Below are 10,617 nucleotides of genomic sequence, written 5' to 3' on the forward strand. Positions count from 1 at the left end.
TCATCATTATATTCTCAATAGTGAGCATAATTTCTAGCACATAACATTTTAGGGACATATGAATAAATGGAAATTTAGCCTACATCTTAAGAGGAGTTAGTATTTTAAGTGTTTTCCAATACTACACCAAGATTGCCCTCAGATTTTCTTCTCTATTTCTGAGGGTGGTACAGACGAAGAAAAGAGCACTTCCCTGTGGAATGATCAGGGAAGCTATCACAGGGAAGTGGAATCTGAGGTCTATTTTGAAAAACAGATAGGACTTCTGCCAGGTGATTATGGAGAAAGTATTTTTAAACCCCAGGAATAGTATGAGCAAAGAAAGACACAGAGGGAGCGTTGATTGTGAACTCAGTGTTTGGGGAAGGGCTAATAGTTTAGTGTCATTAGGAGAGAGGGTTGATATAGGTGTGTAAAGGGAGACAAATATAGAAAGCTAGATGGGGGCCCTGAGGTGGGATACTTTGAATTGCCTGCTGTAGGGTATAGACTTGACTTCATGGGCTCTGAGGAGTATTTTGCTTATATTTATCATGTATTATAAAGACTTATTAATCATGCAAAAGGATTGGACTATCTTGAAAACACAATATGTTTTTTTCCCCAAGAACGTATCTTAGAAATTGTGTTATAAATAAGGGAATAAAAATGATTTACTTTACAAACATTTATTTTTGCAGGAAACATTTTGGGTATGCATAATTTTCTTTAAAGGATATGAAATTGAAATATATATTAAATCCAAAACAAATGATTTTTAAAAGTATTCATTGTTTGGACTATTCTTGCCATGACTTGCTTTTTTGCAGAGGTAATTGATAATTAACTACATATTAAATAGGCAGGCTATCAGCCTGGTACATGATGTCTTGCTCCCGGCCAAACACCTTGAATTATTGTTGTAATTCTTGGAATCAAATCCAGCCATCAACGACAACAATTGTTAGCTGTATATGAGTTAGTGGGGTGGTGATGGTGGGAGAAGATGAATCACTGAATTCTAGTCTTACTCTGATACTGGCTAACTGTGTGATTTTGGAGGAGTAGATTCATTTATTTGTACTTAAATTTCCCCAACTTCAAAATAAACATTTAACTCTAACACTGTGTATCATTTTTTACTTGTTGACATTACTCAACCCAAACATCTTTATTTGCTGGGAGAAAATACTTTTTCTCACACCAGTTTGTTTCTAGTAAGTTACTCCTATGATCACTTGGCCAAGTTATTTGGTTCTCATTAGTAGAAACAAAACAAAAACAAAAATGAAATTATTTTGCTTCACATAGCACTTTATTGAAAATGGCTCAAGTCAATTCCTAAGATAGCTCATCTGCATTTGGAACTTTTGTCCCAATCTCCTCATTCCTTCCTCCCTTCATTCACTGTAGGGAGTGATCTAATCCACTATTGCAAAATATTGCTCAAATCTATGTCTCTTAGTTTTGGCCTCTCTTTTGAAATTTGGATTTGAACTTCCAACTACTTATAGAACATTTTCATTTAGATGTATCCTGCAGGTACCTTAAACTCAAACTGTCCCAAAATGAACTCATCTCCAAAAAAATAACAGTGACAAAATGAACAAAAACCAAATGCAGTTCTCTTATTGTTACCAAACTCAGTGACTGGTATGAAACATGTAACTTAAAATCACCTGTGCTTCCTTTGTCTCCTCCCTAATGCAGAATCCCTAAACCTAATCAACTACAGATATCTTACAACATCTCTCACTTCTTTCCTCTCCTTTCATCTCCTATTGCCACTGCTCTCAATCAGAACTTAGTCTTTTTTACTCTACTCTGTGGCAGGAGCCCCCCAAATGGCTCTACTCTTTCCACTTCTGTCTGCACTTCACATTCCCATTAGAATCATCTTTCTAAAGCATAGCTGTCATCATGTAACTCTCCCCCTCATAAACTGCCACTGTCTCCATTCTCATTGCCTGCAAGATAAAACACAAATGTTTCTGCTTGGCATCTGAAACCCTCTACAATCTGGAATAGCCTACCCCCTCAGGTTTATCTCCTCTGGCAGGCTATGCTCTGTATTTGAAAGATATACTATTGTACATATTTCCTTCTGCCTGCAATGTATTTCTATCATTGCCTGGTAAAATCTGGCTTATTCTTCAGTTAGTTATGTGTGCTGTTCTTCGAATATTTTGTGATTCTTGATTGTTAAATTTCCTTTATCTATGAGATTTCCTGACAGATTGTTGTCTCTGTTTATGCGGTTCCCTGGAAGATGCCTGTTGGGGCTTTTGCTCTCTTTACAGTGAGCATAGAAGATAGATAGAGATGCTTCTAATGTGTCAACGGGCAGGATATTTTAACAATTGGCAATCAGGACATGGCCACTCCCTTTCCTTTCAGAAGTTGTCAGCCTCCAGGGACACTATTCTGTCTCCCTGACTCAAGCACTGCTCCTGCTTGAAGACAGACACTCCGATTGCTGTTGCCTGACTCACAGTGGGGATAGAGCAAGGGAATTCCCAGAGGTTAACCAATTTGTCTGCTACAATCACTTTAGTGACCCTTTTAATCTCCTTGCTGGCTTTTTCTGTATCACACCCTTGTCAGATTTCATGACCTCCAAGTGTGAAGCACCCTTTGTGTAGCTTCTACCCTTTGTGAAAACAGATCCTGGAACCTAATCTGTGCATGCCATGGGCTGCTGTTTTCCTATTTAGTTTGATTTGTTGGTTTTCAGTTTTGCAGAGATTCCTTAGATTTTAGTCCCCTGATGATGTAACTTCTGGATTTTCAGTCTAGTATCACCCACTCCACTCTGTCCTTCTCTGTCTCTGTGTCTCATTTTAGCTTTGGTGGAGAAAATGGTATGGAGTCAGGAGGTAGGAAAACTATCATGTGTATTCAGTCTGCTATTTTGAAACCATCTTCAGATCTCTGTGCAAAATGACTTGATCCATGAAGTCATTCCAATTACTCTCTCCCTTGCTATTCTTCTACCACATTCATAGAAAACAGAAAAATTCATGTGAGAATTGATGTAAAGAAATATGACATTAAATAGGTATTCCCAACTAAAAAGTAACTCTCAATAAAATTGGAATTATTGGATAGTTCTTAAAATGACTTAAAGAGGCTTAAAATGACTATATAAAATATACAACTAAATGGGGGTATGTGTGTGTGTGTGTGTGTGTGTGTGTGTGTGTGTGTGTATAACTGATATGGTTTGGCTGTTTTGTTACCCAAATTTCATCTTGTATTGTAGCTCCCATAATTCCTACTGTGGGAGGGACCCAGTGGGAGACAATTGAATCATGGGGCAGTTTCCCCAATACTATTCTCATGGTAGTGAATAAGTCTCATGAGATCAGATGGATTTACAAGGGGAAAACCCTTTTGCTTGGCTCTCATTCACTCTTGTCTGCCACCATGTAAGATGTGTCTTTTGCCTTCTGCATGATTGTGTGGCCTCTCTAGCCACATGGAACTGTGAATCTGTTAAACCTCTTTTTCTTTATAAATTACCCAGCCTTGGGTATGTCTTTATCAGCAGCATGCAAATGGACTAATACAGTAAACTCGTACCAGGTAGTGGGGTGCTGCTATAAAGATACCCAAAAATGTAATGGTTAACAGGCTAGGCTGGAGCAGTTTGGAGGGCTCAGAGGAAGACAGGAAAATGGGGGAACGTTTGGAACTTCCTAGAGACTTGTTGAATAGCTTTGACCAAAATGCTGATAATGACATGGACAATGAAATCCAAGCTGAGGTGGTCTCAGATGGAAATGAGGAACTTGTTGGGAACTGGAGCAAAGATGACTCTTGTTATGTTTTAGCAAAGAGACTGGTGGAATTTTGCCCCACCCTAGAGATTTGTGGAGCTTTGAAATTGAGAGAGATGATTTAGGGTATCTGGTGGAAGAAATTTCTAAGCGGCATCTTGATTGCAAGATGTGGCATGAGTGCTGTTAAAAGCATTCAGCTTTAAGAGGGAAACATAACATAAAAGTTTGAAAATTTTGCAGCCTGACTATGTGATAGAAAAGACAATACCGTTTTCTGAGAAGAAACTGCAACTGCTGAATAAATTTGCATAAGTAATGAGTAGCCAAATGTTAATCCCTAAGACAATAGGAAAAATGTCTCCAGGGCATGTTAGAGGTTCTCACACCAGCCCCTTCCATCGCAGGCCTGGAGACCTACGAGTCAAAAATTGTTTCATAGTCTGGGCCCCAGGCTCCCCTGCTATGTACTTGGTGCCCTGCGTCCACGCTGCTCCAACTGTGATTAAAAGGAGCCAAGATACAGTTCAGGCTGTGGCTGCAGAGGGTGCAATCCCTAAGCCTTGGCAGCTTCCATGTGGTGTTGAGCCTGTGGGTACACAGAAGTCAAGAATTGAGGTTTGGAAACCTCTGCCTAGATTTCAGAGGATGTATGGAAATGCCTGCATGTCCAGACAGAAGTTTGCTGCATGGGGTGGGGCCCTCATGGAGAACCTCTGCTAGGGCACTGCAGAAGGGAAATGTGGGGGTTGAAGCCCTCACAAAGAGTTTCCACTGGGGCACTAACTAGTTGGGCTGTGAGAAGAGTGCCACCGTCCTCCAGACCCCAGAATGGTAGATCTACCAGCAGCTTGCACAGTGCACCTGGAAAAGGTGCAGATTCTCAATGCCAGCCCATGTAAGCAGCCAGGAGGGTGGCTGTATCCTGTAAATCCACAGGGGCGGAGCTACCCAAGACCTGAGAACCCATCTTTTGCATCAGTGTGACCTGGATATAAGACATAGAGTCAAAGGAGATCATTTTGGAGCTTTAAGATTTGACTGCCCTGCTGGGTTTTTGGACTTGCATGGGGCCTGTAGTGCCTTCATTTTGGCCAACTTCTCCCATTTGGAATGACTATGTTTACCCAATGACTCTACCCCCATTGTACCTAGGAATTAACTAACCAACTTTTGAATTTACAGGTTCATAGGCAAAGGGGACTTGCCTTGTTTCAGATGTGACTTTGTACTGTGGACTTTTGAGTTAATGCTGAAATGAGTTAAGACTTTGGGGGACTATTGGGAAGGCCTGGTTGGTTTTGAAATGTGAGAACATGAGATTTATGAGGGGCCAGGGGCAGAATGATATGGTTTGGCTGTGTCCCCACCCAAATCTTATTTTGAATTGTAGCTCCCATAATTCCCACTTGTTGTGGGAGGGACTTGGTCGGTGATAATTGAATCATGGGGGGAGTTTTCTCTATACTGTTCTTGTGGTAGTGAATGAGTCTGAAGAGATTTGATGATTTTATAAGGGGTTTCCCTTTTCACTTAGTTCTTATTCTCTTTTGTCTGGCACCATTTAAAATGTGCTTTTCAACTTCTGCTGTAATTGTGAGGCCTTCCCAGCCACGTGGAAATTTGAGTACATTAAACCTCCTTTTATTTATAAATTACCCAGTGTCAGGTATGTTTTTATCAATAGAGTGAAAATGGACTAATACAATAACCAAAAGCCAAAATCATGTTAAATGGTGAAACACTAGAAAGACTTCTATGAAAGCCAGGAAGAAGGAAATAATTAACTTTGTTCTGAAGGTTTTAGTCACTATAATTAGATAAGCAAAAGAAGTAGGAAGTATAAGAACTGAAAAGGAGGAAGCCAAGTGATCAGTTTTTTACTGATATGATTAAATACCTACAAAACACAAGAGAATCAACTTAAAATATAGTACATAGTAAAATAATTCAGACTTCTCAGAATAAAATTAATATATACAATTGACAAACTTTATATAAATATATACTCATATAATAAAACAATCCTTTTTGCAAGTGTAAGAAAAATGGTAACAGACCTAGAAATAGATTTATCAGCAATGTACAAGATATTTTGAAGAAAACTTGGAACACAAAGGGGAGGGATCTAATTGGAGACTTGAACCAATGGAAAACCTATATCATATTCTTGGGTTTGAACACTGAATATCATATCTGTGAATTTGATGACTTTAATATTATCTGAATAAAAATAACCATAGAAAACTAAAGTTCATATAGAAAATTAAACACGCAAGCCTAGTGTGGAAAAACCTGGAAAAATTTATTAGTGGAGAGCTATCCCAATCAATATTAAATATATCATAAAACTATAATAATTAAAACTTTAAGATACTGACACGTAACAGACACACAAATCAATGCAAGAGTATAGATAATCCCAAACTAGACCCAAATATATAGAGGAAATTCATATATAATAAAGATAATATTTCAAATCAGAGGAGAAAAAATGGATTATTCAACAAGTGGTATTGGGTCACCTGGGTAGCCATCTGGTGATGATTTTGAGTAGCCAAAAATAAGGTCGGATTCTTCCTTCTATCTATGCCAAGTGAACACAGTCACCAGCATAGGTTATATCACCAGTAATGTTCACTGCCATAAAGATGTCTATAATCAGAACCAGTAACTACCATACCAACTAGCAGCTATAACCACGATTCAGCTCTAATCCCAGACTCCATGCCTATCATCAACAACTATATTCATTGACAGTCCCTGTCACCAGCAGCCATACCTACTGCAAGCAGCCTTGCAAGTATCCATCAGCAGTAACCACACCACTGACTCCACCAAGCACCAACCATATTCAGTACCCCTCCTTGCTATCACCTCCTCCCTACTTGACCACTTTACCTTCTGGGCTGCTTCTGGTCATACACATTCCTGTGCCTATGATGCTTCTATCCTCTTGTCTCCCCCAGTCTCACTCTTCACATAAACAAGACGGCTCACTGTTCTCTTCTCAGCTTAATCCTTAGCCCTTCAGAGTAGGCTGAGACTCCATTTGATTTGCCCATTGTATTTGCCTGTTACATATTTAATCAATCAGTGAATTAATTGTTCCATTTATTTAAGTTCTATTAGGCTTTATATTTTGTTCATCACTGTATCTCTCAGAGGCTAGCACAGTGCCTAGCATATCATTGGTGTTCAAAAAATGTTTGTTGACTGACTCACTTACTGGATGGGACTGTTTATTCCTGTGCTAGTCCTTCAGGTTGCTCTGATGGTACAACTGTATTGCACCTTGAGGCCTTTCTTTTCCCAGTGTTTCCCAGCCATCTGCTAAGGACTTGAAATTCTTACTTCTCTGTGTTGAAGCTTTGAGAATACTTGTGAGAATGCAAATATAGTGACCACTGATTGTACCCAGCAAAGAGATCTTATAGTAGATCACAAGCCTCTTCGGGTTGAGAATCAGTCCAGTTGGTTATGATATTAGGGGAAGAGAGACCTTGGAAGAGAGATTCCTCAGCATAAACTCTGAGGAGGGAGTGTGAGGGGCAGTGCCCAAACAGTTGATATGAGGGAATTGAGGAGCCAAGATGCAGGTGGGATGGAGAGAGGCAGTGATGCCACAAGCCAGGATCCATGTATAGCTCAGCTTAAGTTACAACCTGTGTACATTGTTTTGGTTTCTATATAAGAATTTGTTGGCAAAATTTGCGGCTTTTTTGTGGGAGAGACAAATCCTAACCTTTTGTGAAATGACACTGTGAGATTTATAATTAGATAATAGTGGCTGTCTCTTGAGGGGACTGTCAGTTTGCAAATGATTCCCACCAGATTATGGTGGGATCAATAGGAGTTGAATAATTAAAATTCGATACTACTATGTCTCTCTCAATAACACTGTGGAGAATGATGTATGACAGATTTAATTGAATTTGTCAGACACCATGGCTACATGCATAGATCACGGGGGATATTTTTAGAGTTATGTATTTGATTTTCTGATGAGACTTGTAATGGGGCTTTTAACATTCGAGGTTCCTCCTGAGCCCTGAACTGCTGTGCTCTGGGAGTGCTGACAAGGCCAGGGAATAGTGACCTGACTTTGTGCTGTACGTCAAACAGTTTAAACATAAAATGGCATGGTTGCTAACTCAATTCATGGAGAAAAGGTTGATTGGGGGTAAAAAAGGTCATACAAGAGAACAAAACACCTATTTCCTAGTAATTTTCTTTCTCATGGCATTTGGTCAGCCACTGAAGGGACAATTCTGGAATAACTCAGGTGACTTGAAGTCCAGCCCTGATGGAGTAATGCCATCTGTTTGCCATCTCTACCTGGTAATATTATCAGGGACAATTATGACACAAGATTTCAAAGAATTTTGTAAAATGTTACGCACCGTGAGGTAATTTAAGTATTACATCTAATTTTTTCTAGTATTGCCTCTATTTGTTCATTCATTCATCAATCCATTCATTTGCTTATCCATTTAATCACACATTCATCCATTCATTCAATAGACTTTTACTAAGACTGAACTCTGCCAAGTTCCCCATTCTTGAGGGGTACAACATCTAGTGGGGGAACAAACCTGTATACAGTTAAGCGTTATAAAGTGCTGTAGGTATTATGGTAGAAGAATGTCCTAGTTGTAGGGGCACAAATCTGGTCATGGTATGGATGTGCGGAAAGGCTTCAGAGAGAAGGCAAACATGATCTGAGTTGTGAAAGTTGGGTAGGTCTTCACCAGGCAGTTGGTGATACAGGAAAGAGCATTTAAGGTGAAAGGAGCAGCATAAACAAAGGCACAGTCTAGAGTGCTTTAGGAACTCCAAGTAGTTTGGTGTAACTGGAGAGATGAATGTGAAGTTGGTGGAGATGGTTCATGAAGTTGTTCATATGGCATTTTAGGGTGCTGGATCTTTTTGCTACAGGCCGTGGGGAGCCATTGGGGTATATAAACAAGGGAGTTGTATGGAACAGTTTGCCTTTGAGTTAGAACCCTCTGGCATCAGCGTGGGAGGTGGATTGGAAGCGGGCAGGGCTGGAGGCAGAGTAACCAGTTAGAAGGTTATTATAATAGTTTTGGGGAGAGATGATGCAGATTTGAATTATCGGTTTAAACACTAGGTGAGTGACGACTTAGCAGTAATTTCAGTGCAGATACCCAAGATGGGGAAAAGTTTCTGGAAAAACTCCTCTTTTATGACAACTTATGAATTTCCCTCCAACTTTGGCTCTGTATGCAGTATTCACAATCTCAGGAACTACCATCCTTCCATTCACACAGGTCAGAAACCTACCCCTTTCTAATGCTTGACATCCAAAATCTCTCTCCATCCCTACTGCCATCCTCCAAGCTCAGGCCACTGCAATAATCCTATATCCCCTTCCAATCTGAACTCTACACTATCACCTGGAAGGCTCAGGTAACAAGGTATGAGAGCGGTATAAGATGAGTTATAAATCATCTGAGCCCCGGTGTCTTTATAATACAGGGAAAACAAATTAAAGTTAGTTTGAGAAGTGTTTGGCAATCTCATCTCAGTCTGTGGCAAAAGATACCACTCATGAGGGTAATGACTAGTAGAATCTTAGTTTTGATATAGCTATTTCCCTTCCTTTTATAGGGCAGAGGTGGGCATGTCTCACCTATTTTTAAATTTGGCCAACAGATTTCTTACACTATTTTTTTAAGGCCAATTCAAGTCTCCTTTCTTTGGTTTACTCACAGTTACACTCAAGCACCAGTACCATTTGTTCAGTATTTCTCATTTGTGCTACCTAACTTTATTCATTTCACAGATGTTTATGGAACTGGCACTTTAAGTAGGTAGAATAGACAACTGTGTACATGATGGGACTTCACAGACTCATAAGGTATTAAAGTTGGAAGGGGCCTCAGGGATCACGTGTGTCAAGGCCCTGGAAGCAACGCAGTCAGACACATAGACCTGGATGAAAATCCCTCTTTTACCACTCAACCTTTGTGGTCTGCGAAAGTCATGTAACCTTTCTGAACCTAAAATTCCTTATATGTAAAATAAACATTGTACTACCTATTTGGGAAGATAAGGGAATTATTGATGTAAATTGCCTGGAGCACAGTGTCTAGCACATGGTAAGAAGTCTATAGATTTTAGTTTCCTTGAACTCCTTCTTTTCATTGCATTAAAATGATACATTTAGGATACTGAGTCTTAGAATACTGAGACTAGGAGAGAACTGCTTTCATGGGATTACACAGCTAGGTGGAGTCTAGATTAGAACACAGTTCTGTTTCCTTGCTCTATTTGTGGTTATGCTTAGAAACCCCCCTGCTGGTACAGGAACAGGTTGAGGAGGTGGTGGGGAAGACTTTGTGTTTTTGGCCCAGGAGATAGGGGTAGAGAAGAGGGAGAGGAAGACAGTGAGGCCAGCAGAAGCCAGATTTTACCTCCCTCTTAATTTTGCTAAAGAATACAATTACTGCTCTTGTCCCAGAACGTGTTGTGTGTCATTTATCATGAGTGAGTTTACTTACAATGAGTCAGCATAGGGGGCTGCTGGAGACAGGGATGTCTCTAACTCCTAGAGAAGGCTTTTTGGCCACGTGCTGGATGATAAGAGACATCAGCTGGGAGGAGTAACCAGCACCTAGGGAATAATTGAGAAATGACATGATTCAGAAATTCTTAGCAAAAGGCACATAAATGAATCTCCAACAATTAATAGCAAGCAGGACTTAGTTGATTTACAGTGAACCACCTTGAGGTCATTCAGATTTGTGTGTGTGTGTGTGTGTGTATGTGTGTGTTTCAAATATTATGTCATTAGGAGACTAAATTTTATTTTCAAGACTATTCTTCACAACTG

Source organism: Cebus imitator, unplaced genomic scaffold (genome assembly GCF_001604975.1).
Source record: "Cebus imitator isolate Cc_AM_T3 unplaced genomic scaffold, Cebus_imitator-1.0 Scaffold454, whole genome shotgun sequence".
Taxonomy (NCBI): Eukaryota; Metazoa; Chordata; class Mammalia; order Primates; family Cebidae; genus Cebus; species Cebus imitator.